General features: G+C 43.3%; 2 non-coding genes across 2 annotated transcripts; both read left to right on the top strand.

The window, feature by feature from the left end:
* Positions 1 to 3,683: 3,683 nt before the first annotated feature.
* Positions 3,684 to 3,770, top strand: TRNAS-GGA (transfer RNA serine (anticodon GGA)). Its single transcript has one exon. It is a non-coding gene; the product is annotated as a tRNA-Ser (tRNA).
* A 421-nt stretch (positions 3,771 to 4,191) lies between these two features.
* Positions 4,192 to 4,264, top strand: TRNAF-GAA (transfer RNA phenylalanine (anticodon GAA)). Its single transcript has one exon. It is a non-coding gene; the product is annotated as a tRNA-Phe (tRNA).
* Positions 4,265 to 13,647: the final 9,383 nt, after the last annotated feature.

The following is a 13,647-nucleotide window of genomic DNA, read 5'->3' as shown; positions in this document are numbered from 1 at the left end:
TTTTTGTTTTTACTTATTTTCTTTAATGTTTTCATTTAAAGTTTCTTTTATTTTAGTTTCATAAAATACCTAGTCAGCACCTAAATTAGTATTACTAATTAGTCCACTGCCACAATTATTTTGGCACACTACTAATTTAGTTTTATTATTATAACTTTATAAAAGGCATCTAATTAATTGTTTTTGCTGTCATTTCTATTACTTTAGTGCATTTAAATATTTTATTAAAAGATAATTTATCCACCAATATTTACTAAGGATTACTAGACACATTAGGAACAATTTAGTTTCGACTTTTGAAAACTTTAATTGTTTAACTTAAATTCAAATTTTGAATATGAATCGTTTCGAACTAACGCGAGATTATCCACAGTAACCGAGGTGTCATGGCATCATTAGCGGGGATTACTGTAGCTTAATTACCCAGGCGTCACAGTTATTTTGTACTGTTTGGTATAAGTATATACCTTGGGATCCATATATAAAACCTGCTGATTTAGCTCCACCATCATTGGATGTATTTAACACCTATCATGCCGATGTCGTGGGTTATAAGAAGGTCACATACCTGATTACTAAGGACATTGTCCAAACAAACTATGGTAGACACCTTTAAACAGCCATCATTTAACGAAGTAGTAAATTCGAATGACTACAACCTTGATCAATCTGATCACAAAGTGCGTTTTTCATGCTTATGCACTGGTATCATGGTTTCTATGTTGTTAGTGACAAAAACACTTCTTCCACATTAAACAGTACTGCATAGATACAAGTTTAGCACAATGAATTTCTGAGTTATTTCACACAAGGAATTTACAAGCTAATGAAAATCAATAGATTTATAGGATATCTATCTAAATACGGCTCCTATCATTTAAGGTTAGTAAATACATACTAGGAAATGCTCTTCGGGGATACCAGAACTGGAAGATCCTGTCAAGGGGAAACAGGACCTTAATAAGCGCCATCCCGAGACTTGGACTCGAGGGATGGTAAGATCAATATGAGAAGGAGATATGATACAATTACTATGATCAGGATACCTTATATGAGCCATACTTATCCAGGGAATCAATCACGTGAGGGTGTTGTTGATAGAGGGAGCTCTGGCCAGGAGAGGCTAGAGCGAGTGATAGCAACGGAAAGGTAAGATCAAGAAGGAAACAAGGCTTAAGAGGACCCTAATGCACCAATACTTTAGGCATTCCAACTTCCAATACATACTTATCATGGAATGAAATCCAAGAGGAGCAAGCATATCACTGAGAATAGCTAGCTGAAATCAAGGATGCTATCACAATATTCAATGGAATCGTTACATCGGAATAAGATAGACCCGCTTCGATGCTGTATTCAGTATGTCAGCTAGGAGCCAGAACTCACTATGCCATAGTCATACAGTCAACCTGTGTATTAACAACAATATCTAGACAGGCAGGATGGATGTATTAACAGCAATATCTAGACAGGCAGGATGGATTAATTATATTGATGGCCAAGATAAGGTGCTCAAAGGGGAAGCACTCTTCATCAAGTAATGACCCCTGGGGGCGGGTACTGCGAAAAGAAAGCAACGCATAAGCTCTTGTTCCTGATACGGTTCGAAAGTAGTGCAAAGAAAAGCGGTACTTCGGTCGGAAAGAAAGCTGCAGGAGGGTTAGTGCTAAAATCTTCTTGTTCGGATGGTTGAGAGAAGGAGGTGTGTTCTGTGGCGGATACACCGATTGATCAAGACGCCTCAAGGCCACCGGAGGGAGAAATAGTGATAGCAATGCTTACAAGGAATGCTGGGATAAGTTGGGAAGAAGGCAAAGATACTGGCGACTAGATCCTTGTGGCAGATTGGAAGATACCGATATCTCTATTTCAATTTGTCGATTGATGGTTTAAGGAAATGGCAGTGGTCCAAATCTTGCACATTTACTGTTACTTCTATGTATAAGTTCCTTGCTCAGGTGTGGCTCAGCTTTCATATCTTATTGGGATAGCTACATTGCCCTGGCCGGGTATTGCAAAGGAAGGAAACACCTTGTCCGAGTCAGGCGATGCTAAAGGATGGATTAAAAAACTCATGGATGCTATCTCTATTATTGCTGCTTAATGCCCTATTTATACCGATCTAGCTTATAGCTGTGATTTCTAGAAAGATAAGCTGATGCAGCCCTCAGGGATGGAGTGCCTAAACTAACCTTCCTGAACAGAAGTAGCAGAGGTAGAAGATATGTAAATCGTACCATCAAGGGGAAATGCACTATTGTTATGCTTGGGCCAGGTTAGCTGATCAAGGGAATATTCCTATCGGAAGAACAATCAGAAAATAAGGAGATAGTCAGTTGGCACTTTTCACACAAGAACCACTTTTTGTATTAAGCACGGGAGTCGTAAGGAAAGACCTCTGCGTAGCTATCAGAACGAATTAATGAACGAAATAAATGAATTCCGGTGAAACCAAGGCGAATTTCTGAGCCAGCAGTGGGAAAAAGATGCCAAGTATTGAGATGCAACATTATGAATGGTGCGATCCGAAGTCTTACTATTTACTCCAAATTGACTCAAATGGTTGACTGAACTTCACAAAGGACTAAAGCCGGGAACTTAAACTAATGGTTTTGCCTTTCCACTTCCCAATTGACTCTCATAAAAGGCTAGGCTACCTCTTCACATCGCACCTGATCCCGAATCATGTGCTCTGTTCAGGGGATCAATAGTGGCTATTAAGCTTTTCCCTTTCTATATATTCTTGAGAATAAGTAAATACCATCCTTTTTTCTATCAGCATCTCTCTATCTGACAGTAAATATTGCTTTCAATCGATCAGACACTAGGTTATTAAAGTATGGATATGCCATATAATAAGGGAAAAGGCCTCAAGTTTTTTTAGCGCAAAAGAAAAGCCGATTCCAAATTTTCTATTTCCCGGCAAGTCTATGAGAGTCCTATTACAGATCCTTTGATCTTTAGCTTGAATGGTCGTGTTTTTATATAATTAGGTCTTTCTTCTGAGCTCTTCTATTACGGTACGGAAAAATCAAACCTATCACTCTCAAAGAATGGGTAAAAAGAATTCAAGCTAGGGGAGCCTACACTCTCTAACTACCTATACTACGCCCCCATTGATTGGAAACCCTCGGGGGAAATGATCCCATAAACAAAGGAATTATACAGTACGAAAGAGCAAAAAACAGACTAATTCGATTCTAAAAAATCGATAATAGATATTTTATTCTGCTTAAATTGTCCCGACAAGGAGAGATATTCAATATTTGAATCAGATTGGATTTCGTAGTATACCAATGTGAGCCAAACTATTACTATTTCATCTAACTTGAATAACCAAGGACTGAATTTGACTATGGATTCTGATAACTCGAGAAGTTTTTATTTGGTTATGATCCAAAAAGAAAAAAGAAAGGTTTAACAAGCCATGAGAAAATAGAGTAAAGTAACCATACGTTCTGTTTGCATAACGTGTATACGCCACGTCATACAATCGAAATAGAAACATGGGACGATTCCAGAATTTTGAATAGATCCGTGGGTTGAGAGAAGTTGTTGTTGAGAAATATGAAATTGGAAAGGAAGTCAAACTCCCTATGGAACCTGTGATCGGTTGTACCTGTACTTTAGTGATACGAAAACTCGCTATTCACTCAGTTTCTGGTCAATAATAAGATTATGTAGGAGAGATGGCCGAGTGGTTCAAGGCGTAGCATTGGAACTGCTATGTAGGTTTTTGTTTACCGAGGGTTCGAATCCCTCTCTTTTCGTTTCTGTTAATTCACCAACGTTACCGACCACAATGAAATTTCTAGTAAGAGGAAAATCCGTCGACTTTCTAAATCGTTAGGGTTCAAGTCAAGTCCCTCTATCCCCAATAAAAAGCCCATTTTACTTCCTAACTATTGTACCAACCTCTATTTTTCATTAATGGTTCAAACAAGATTCACTATCTTTCTTATTCTACTCTTTCACAAACGGATCCGAACTGACTTCTTTGGATCTTATCCCATTCATACAAATGAACATATTATAGTATAGGCAAGTAATCCCTATTATTAAGTAAGTCATTCACAATCCATATCATTATCCTGATATTTACTAAGTCCAATTTGAGAATACTTTTTTCTTTTTTAGTCCCTTTAATTGACATAGATACAAGTACTCTACTAGGATGATGCACAATAAATAGTCAGGATAGCTCAGTTGGTAGAGCAGAGGATTGAAAATCCTCGTGTCACCAGTTCAAATCTGGTTCCTGGCACAGAACGAACAATGAATGCCTTTTCGGGAAAGAAAAGGGCCACATATTTTTTATAGGGAAAAGCTTTTTTTAAGGGGAAGAATCATCAACAGAAAATCCAGGAAAGAACAGCGAAGGAAAAACGTGAAAAAACAAGTGTTTTCCCGGAATGAAATAGCGGAAATTCCATACGTTGATCACCAATGTTGCATGTCTTTCCTTAAGCTAGAGTACTTTGAGTTAGAAGGCCTACTTTATTCGTCCTTTTAAAGCCTACTTATTCGTCTAGCTATTTCCAATTCTAATAAATAACCCGATCATATCATATCTTGGAAAACCCTAAGACTACCCAAGGCTGTACCCTACAGTGTTACCTATAGTCTATACTTGTGTATACGTTGCCTTCTGGGGTGGCAAGCTAGAACCAAGTAGTCTAGGTATCAATTCCAATTTAAGTCAATGATCCTCATTTTCTCCAACATTAAGAAGATTATTGGTAAGGTGACCAACCATCACGCAGGATTCCGGGTCGGAGTAGCACCTCTTGCCTGATATATACAGGTCGTTACTAGCTATTCATTTGTGCCCTATGGTGTTCAATTGCCCGTTTGTTCCCTCCCCCTCGGGACGGGTCAACCTACTTTGCCCGCTCAGGCGCTCCAAAATGCTCTGACTAGACCGCCGACACCCATGATTTGTCCATCATTCAAAATGGCATTTCGTAAGGGCTCATAAGGTAGGAGGAATCACAGATCCTCCGTGCACTTTCGCCTAGAGTTAGTTTGATTTTTCACTACTGTCTGAGTGGTGGCTAAACCCTGAAACTTCTCCTTGAAATGAAATAAAGATCTAACTTTATTCCAGTAGTGGTTTCCGCAAATGTAGATAATCTTGTTGATTAACACCCACTTTCCATACCCTGCAATTCAGAGGCCATCACCTCTGGTCTTTTAGTAACATATTAGTAAACAAGGCTCTCCTCGTGTAGCTTTTTGTTCTCGAGGAAGAAAATCTCATTGATTACTTATAATGCCGGATGAAGCAAGTTACAACATTGGTTCTTTCGTGGTTCACGTATATTGGAAATCTCTTTCTTTAGGAAATGGGATGGCATTCAATTCTCACTTAGGGATTCTCTTCTTCCTGAACATTCATGAAAAGAAGGACTCTGGCTTTAATGCTAAAGTTTAGTACTGGGCCGAGCATACTTACCTACTTAGACAAGAGGGATACTTATAGATCTCTATGAGCGTAAGGCAAAGTGGGCAAGACTACTTCCACAACTACATTTTCGCTTAAGCAGGACCTGTGAGACCTCGAAGCAACCGTCTACTACTAGTTATAGATGCTATTTCTAATTGAATAGAATGGATGCTTCACAGCGGTTCTGCGATAGGCAGGGCAGCCGGGTGAACATAGGCAGCTATTCCTATAGAACACAAGCCTTTCTCTAAAGCACGACCTTCCGATTGGACTATGTCTGGTCTCTATCCTTTTTATTCCAAAAATGGGCCCTCGATCAAAATGATTTGGTGTCTATGTCCATGCCTGAGGTTGGTAAACCCTATATCTATTGCGGGGTGGTTTGAGGAAGGGAGAGCTTGTAACCCACGACTTACTACTACGAAGATTCTGGCGGAGAGCTTTTCACATATAGATAGGTCGGGATGAGGAAGCTCTGTAGTCAACTAATAGATAGAAAATCCACCTTGTGAACCGTGTTTGTCTTAAAGTACTGTCTGAGAAGGAATATACCTGTTCCAATCCCTCTAGTGGCTATACTGATTGACATAGGTAGCTTTCGTAGTCAAAGCTCACAGGGCCAAATGCTCTATTAGAGTGGGCACGAACACACACAATCAAGGTTCGAAGAACTTCTACTTCATGCCTTGAGGATTCTATGACGCTCACTCAATGGTGTTGTGGCGATTGCAAGCAATCAATAAACGAGGAAGCCAAATTATGGATCCAGGAAGGCTGCATCAGAAGGAAGAGTAGGTGTTGCTATGCCGTTGGCTGGGACTGAGACAGAGAGAGGGGAGCATAGCCCCTATGATCCCGGTAAAGAGTTCCAACTAAGCTCTTCTCAGGTTCTTTCTTTCTCTTCCATTCTTATGTTTATATATTAAAGTGTAGTTTTCTTACTATAATATAATAATATTAATCTAATATGCCCATTGGTGTTCCAAAAGTACCTTACCCGATTCCCGGAGATGAAGAAGCGACTTGAGTTGACTTATACAATGTTATGCATTGAGAAAGGACACTTTTTTTAGTTCACTGCTCTATACATAGAAAGAAGTGCTTTTCCACCGGTATCAACATTCTATCTGGAATCAGTAGCGATAATTGTTGTATTGTAAGCCAGCCCCACCCACGGGTGAAATTGTACAGCTCCCTATCTCGTTGAAAGCCCCTTTGCTTACGGAAGAGAAGAGTTGGATGCCGTGGTGGGAAAGCTCCCATTTCAACTTTGCTTCTTGTAAGCTTCGGTATAAATAGCTCACTTGCGGGATCTAATCTCATTCTATGGGAACAGCTTTCATTTCTATCTTTTGGCTTAAAGTGGTGAACAAATCCTTTCTCTTCACTTTTTGTGCTCTGCATGGCTCCGGTCAAGATGTGACTCATCCTGTATATACATAATTAGGAGACCTCTCACGAACTTGTTAAAGAAAGGAGTACCATTTGTGTGGACAAGCCAAAGCAATCCTTTGATGTTCTCAAGCAAGCTTTAATTGAGGCCCCTGTGTTGGTTCTCCCTGATTTCAGTAAAAGATGTGTGCTAGAGACAGATGCCCGTGGGCATTGGAGCTGTGATAAGGGGTAGAAGTATTCGTGTGGGGTGGGTTTCGAAGGGAAGGTTGCACAATAGATCGGAGATCCTTTGAGGAAGACTGAAATGACTATACTTATAGAATGGTCCATATCGAACAGATACGATACTGGTTTACACAGAGAATATCGCCTAGCTCTAAAACAGCAGACCTGAGTGCAACTTCGAGTAAGAAAGAACGACCTTCTGCTACCTTTTTACCGGGGCATTGTTTTAACAACTTTAGCTGATTGATCTACGAATGGAGGGATTCAAGCTTATTTTTGTTAACCGAGATGCAAACGACTAACAAACTGGATTCGAAGCCACCTGTCATAATAGTACCTGCGGGTTCTTTCTGTGGAGCCTTCAAATGCAATAGCTAGCTGCCCAACGGCCAATGCCACAGGCAAATCTCCATTTTCCAACTTATACAACTCTTTGGGGTCCAAAGATACTCACCATTGCAACTTAATAAATAGGACCGGTGGGATCGCCTTCAACAGATATATCGGTTTCACTGCTTTCGTACCCTTTGTTTTGGTCATGTGGATGACCCGCAGACCGTAGATAAGATGGATACCCACGTACTGCCTTCAATGAAGAGAGTTTTACCAAGGACCCTTAGACAGATAGGGGGGACAGACAAGAGGTATGCAACCTGCTGAATATTGTCACTGAATCGCTCACTGACAAATACTTGGGGCTCCCCTCCCTGGTAGGAGTGTGAAAGTGCGTTATATCGACTAGAGGGGGGTGAATAGGCGATTTTTATGAAAGTCTTCAAAACGTGGAAGTTATGAAGACAAACAGTAGAGATATGCCTATCACCATGCAGCGGAAGTTAGATTACACTAGGCAAGCCATGGTCAAGTATTCAATAGAGTGAAAGCACAATGACAAGTAGCTGCAGTGTAATAAGGATCAGGTAGGAAGAAGTTATGAAGACAAACAAATCATACAATTACGTTGTGAAGACAAAAGATATAGCAAGCATGCAATGGCTTCACAATGAGTAACAGTAAGTAAAAGGAAGTGAAGATGAAACCAGTGACTCGTTGAAGACAATGATGTGTTGGACCAGTTCCAGTTGCTGTGACAACTGTACGTCTGGTTGGAGCGGCTAGGTATTTAAACCTTAGGACACACAGTCCCGGACACCCAATCCTGAACACGCAGCTCAGGACACCAAGTCCTCACCATATTCTCCCTGAGCTAAGGTCACATAGTCCTTGCCCAATCACTCTGGTAAGTCTTCAAGGTAGACTCCCAAACCTTCACAGACTTCGTTCACTGGCAATCCACAATGTCTCTTGGATGCTCTGAACGCGATGCCTAACCATCTGGAGGATTCACAGTCCTCAAGTGTAATAAGTCTTCAGATCACAGAGACAAGAAGACTTATGTGATGCCCAATGTTCTCTGGCTCTGGGTGGTTAGGGCTTTTCTCCTCGCTAGGAATTTTCTCTCAAAGGCTTCGAGGTGGGTTGCTCTCAAACGACAAAAGCCGTGCACTGAAATCTGAGAAGCCAACCGTTTATGGTTGTAGGGGGTGGGCTATTTATAGCCACTTGGCAACCCGACCTGATTTGTCCGAAATGACCCTGGGTCAATAAGGAACTGACACGTGTCGCAACGGTCAGATTTCAAACTCTCATGACAACTTTACTTGGGCTACAAGCAAAGCTGACTTGTCCGGCTCTGGACAAGATTCGCTCTCATTGTCTTCACTCGAAGACATAGGTTTTTGGTTTAGGCATCACTTCAGTCATTCTGACTGGTTCTCCTGGACCCCACTTAACAGTACGGTGGTTCCTATGACTCAACACAAAAGAAAAAGAACTACGAAAGATCTAAGTCTTCGAGCTCCATAGGCTTCATAATGTGTCTTCTTTTGTCATAGTCTTCAATGTGAATACCTTCATATACCACCTTTGGCTTCAATGTCTTCATATATTTTTAGGGGTCATCTCTGGTAGTAAAACCGAATCAATGAGGGACTTCTACCTGTGTTATCCTGCAATTCTCACAAACACATTAGTCCCTCAACTAGGTTTGTCGTCAATACTCCAAAACCAACTAGGGGTGGCACTAGATGCACTTACAATCTCCCCCTTTTTGGTGATTGATGACAAACTAGTTGAAGTTTTCAACGGGGAATAGACTCTGTGAAATTCTAAAGGATAAGGAGTTGTCTTCATAAGTTGCAAGGGCTCCCGCTGAAGATGTGCATATAAGTTAATTTGCTTTTGGAATGCAAATGCACATGGCAGGTTGTACTTGGAGATCCACTTCAGCTTATGATGACAATCCACTATGCATGTGAAAGTATATGAAGATAATGACATGCATAATGGAAAATGGACGTCGGCAGAATGAGCTAAGTGCGGAATTTATCATCACACATGCGGAATTTATCTTCGCAAAACAGGGTGGCAAACAAGTAGCAGACGACCATCTGGTTTAAGAATTACAACTCATTAGAACCGAATGAAGCAAAAACGAGAGTTGTAAGCACGAAGCAAAATATAGCAAAACATAAAGCACCCGCCCATATGGACCCGCTTGAAGACTATCAACCCATATGCTTCTCCCCCTTTTGTCAGCAAGGACCAAAAAGGTTTGAAGACATAGGGTGTCTATTCGTTCCCAGGAGCAGCAGGGTCGTTGGAGGTGTTTGGCGGTGCAGAAGAGCTTGGAGGTGCTGAAGCAGGTGGCGGTGATGTAGCATCGTCTTCTTCATCAATGATTCTGGCAGTGACTGTGGCAGCAGATGAAGAAAACTCAGAGTCTTCAAGTGATGGTGTGTTTCGCAACACAGCCCTTCTAGGAGGTGTGGTGTCAAACTTGAAGCGCTCTGTGAAGCCATCCTCTTCAAGTTCAGCTTCAGTACATATCATTGAGAGCCCTTTCCAGGTACGACGACAGGTTTCATGAGTGACGAAAGCATTCTTGGTGGCAAGATTTCGAAGACGATTAACATCCACCAAGAGGCTTTTCATCTGACGCTTTAGCCAGTCGTGATGCCTATCTTGTTTTTGATGAAGGGCCACAAGAAGCTCTCGGTCAGTGAGAACACGAGTGCACTTCTTGGGTCTTGAAGCAGTTGCACTATCAGTGGCTTCAGTTGAAGCAGGGTGTGGCGCACGTGTAGTGCCAGCCAAAGGATACACCCTGGAGATGGCTTCAACACCTTCATCATTCTGAGTGAAGCTCTGGTGTTCTACATTCTGAAGACTCAACGGTTGCTTGGCAGGCTCAGGATATATAGCTTCAAAAGAGGTATCCACATCGGGCAAGAAGATCCGATGGTTTTGAGCTGAGGGCTGATACGAGATCGCAGAGTGCAGTTTGATCAGCCTCATCACCCAAGGAGCATAGAACTTCAAACCAAATAAATCTGAGCCTGACGCTGCAAGTTGGCGTATGAAGAAATCCTGTGCGTTGAAGCATTTGCCATGAAGGATATAGAATATGAGATTCTTCATTGCACCCTCAATCTTGGCATGTGGAGAGTGTCCCTTAATGGGCCAGAGAGTCCGCCGGATGATGTGATATATGGTCCTGGGCAGGTACTCAAGGTCTTCAACGAAGAACTCAGTTGGATAGGGTGCATCATGGGGCAATGGCTTCATCATTGAGAGCATCTGACTCATATGTGGTTCAGGCCTCTGGAATATGCTCTCAATAGCTTCAGCATGTAGTTGACAGCCTTCCTCGAAGAATTCGCCAGGAGTGGGCAGGCCGGTGAGCTCAATGATATCAAATGCATTGGCTTCATGATGGACATTGCCGGTCATCCACTCCAGGACCCAAGTCTTCGGATCTCTGTTGTATCCTTTAATGTGGAGGGTGGCATAGAACTGAGCAGAAGCTCTTCATTCCAGTGCTCTTCATCAGTGACAAACCGCAGTAGACCCACTTGCTTAAAGCAATCCAGCGCTTCCTCTAAGCAGGGCAGACCAGCAATGGCTTCAGCATCAAGGCGCTTGTGCGGGAAGATGCGACCTTGGTTGTATAGGATGCATGAATAGTAGCTGCGCTGAGGATAGCTCCAGAACCTATCTGATGAAATCCTTTCCCTTGAATAGGGGTTCTTGGAGCTGTTGAAAAATGTATTGTCTGCCTTGAAGCTATTGATGTCAAATGAGCCAGGTGCTGATGCAGGACCTAGGAACCTTGGCAGCCTTGGGACTGGCTGCTGGACATGAGGCATGTGCTCAACATGGTAATCAAATTGAGGACCTGCAGCAGACTCAGGAACAGAAGTGTCTGGATCAGTAGCTTCGCTGTCTGCTGAAGCTTTTGGTGGGGAGGGCTCCACATTGGCTTCAGTGTTTGTTGTGGCAGCCTCAACATTTTCAGCCTCCACGCGACTAGCTGGAGGGTTAGACTTAGGCACGTTCTCCTGGAGAACTGCTTCTTGATGGAGCATTGGAGTGGGCTCTTGTGATGCTTCTTCTTCGACTAATGCAGCCGGAATGTCTTCAGTATAGACTTGAGGCCTTGGACCTCTGTGAAGCCCGCGGAATGCAGACGATGCCTGTGGGGTTGGAGTGGGCTAGGCCTCATTGTCTTCTTCCTCCTGGGGGCGATCCGCCCATGACGCATCTTGTGCAATTGGCGTCAGAGGACGACCAATGCTGATGAGTTCGCTTTGTTCATTCTGAGGAAGGGTTGCATCATCTTGTACATTGTCCTGATGACCAATGTCTTCAGCAGCAATGGGGTCGGCTGCTGGTATGTCTTCAGCTTTAGGAGCCTCTGTGGAAGCAGGCTCATGAACCGTCAGTTGACGTTCTACGTTGGGTCGAACCATAGAGATAGGTTCAACAATCAAGGGCTCTGTGGGAGCAGCCCGAGATTTCTTGATCTTTCGCTTCTTCTTGCTGGGGGTAGTAGGAGAGGCTTTAGAGCTTTTCCTTTTCCTGGCTTCAGCCTCAGCAGTTCTTGTCTTCTTGAGCTCTGAAGCTGTTGACCGGCTCTTTGGCTTCGAGCCAGTCGTTGCAGTTGTGAAGACAATTGGAACTGCTTCTTGCCTAGGAGCCTCTGGTTCAGCCATAGCAGGCTTCTTCTTCTTCTTCGCGACCATCTTGGGGTCGATGCCAGGACGCCCAAGTGCCTTGCGCTTCTCAGCCTCATTGTAGGCTTGTACACATCTTTCAGCCAGAGACTTCATCCGCTCACGTGAGCCCTGAGCTTCTGCACGCTTCTTCAGAAAATTTTCCTTGAGCTCATGCAACATGGTTTTGAAGCTCTTCACTTCTTGCACACTGAGCTTAGCCATATGCTTCTTGAACTGAGCCTTTTCATGATCAATTTTCTGCTTCAGTTCAACTATGCGCTGGGCAATAGCAAGTTCTGAAGCAATAGCGCCTTGGAATGCGACGCTAAGGCCAACGGGCAACTGCAGATCTTCGAAGCTGATGTCTGGTGAGGCAAACCATTCGTCGATGAAATTGTGGATCATGGCGACATCAAAGAGAGGCAAATTGTTGAAGATTTCAGCTTCTTCTTTGCTTTTGATGAGCTGCTCTAGAGCATCATCTCCAAGATCTTCTTCACTTGACAGATCTATGTCTTCGCTGCGTAGAATGGCAGCAGCTGTGAGCTCTTTGCCGGTGTGTGGCTGAGGCACCTTGGCCTTCTAGGGCTTGGAGACGCGGGATACGTCTTCAGACTGCACACTGTCTTCAGGAGGTGCAATTGCCAATGGCTTCGGCCTTGAGATTTTTGATGAAGGGGCTGGCTTTGAAGCTTTTGGCTTCTTCGACTGCTTTGGCTTCGGTACATCAGGAGCTTCATCAGACTCAGAGTCAGCTGGAGGGTCATTCACGGCAGTCCCTTGGACTAAGATGTGAGTGATGAGGCCTTCAAGGTTGGCAAACGGACCGATGATATTGGGTTCTGGGTCGCGTGTGCCATCTGCCCTTGGTGCGGAGGGACCAGGGTTGAAGTCTAACCCAAATTTCTTCTTGTTCTGCTTCGCTGATTGTTGGGCAAGCTGGAAGTTGCGCTTGAACAGATTGTCGTCACGACACCAGAGTAGTGACGACGGATGTGCATCATCAGACTGTGGTCCTCGGACCATGCATGGGTAGAAGCCCTGAGCAATGGCTTCATCTCTGGTCCTGGGTGCGAGATTCTTGTAGAGGATGTCCCCCCATGGTCTCTTGATGGCGCTTTTCTCAGCATACTCCTGGGTGACGAAGCGGTATTTGAACCATTGTTCAGCCCAATAGCGTCGAATCCATTGGATTCGGGTCTTGCGCTGCCCATAACTCTCTTCTGGATCTGTTTTATACATTTCTGCCAGGTCTTCAGGCAGATCTTTGGAAGTTCCTTCACGTCTCTGTCTGCCCCCCTTCCTTGCTGCTGCTTCTGAAGCCATAAACTTTAACTTGAAAGGCTTCAAGACTTTTAAAGGCTTCAAAGGCTTTCTTTTGCTGGACCAACAGGAACTGGCTTCAGGAGAGTTTATGTGATGCTGTAGGAATTCTGCAAATGAATGCAGACTATGAGAACCGAAGGATTCTCCCATGGACATGTACCTGTGATAGCATTAAGGTGCGAGGGAAGGGGAAGAGGT

This window comes from Triticum aestivum, chromosome 4A (assembly GCF_018294505.1).
Source record: "Triticum aestivum cultivar Chinese Spring chromosome 4A, IWGSC CS RefSeq v2.1, whole genome shotgun sequence".
Taxonomy (NCBI): Eukaryota; Viridiplantae; Streptophyta; class Magnoliopsida; order Poales; family Poaceae; genus Triticum; species Triticum aestivum.
This window is presented reverse-complemented; position numbering and strand designations above follow the sequence as displayed.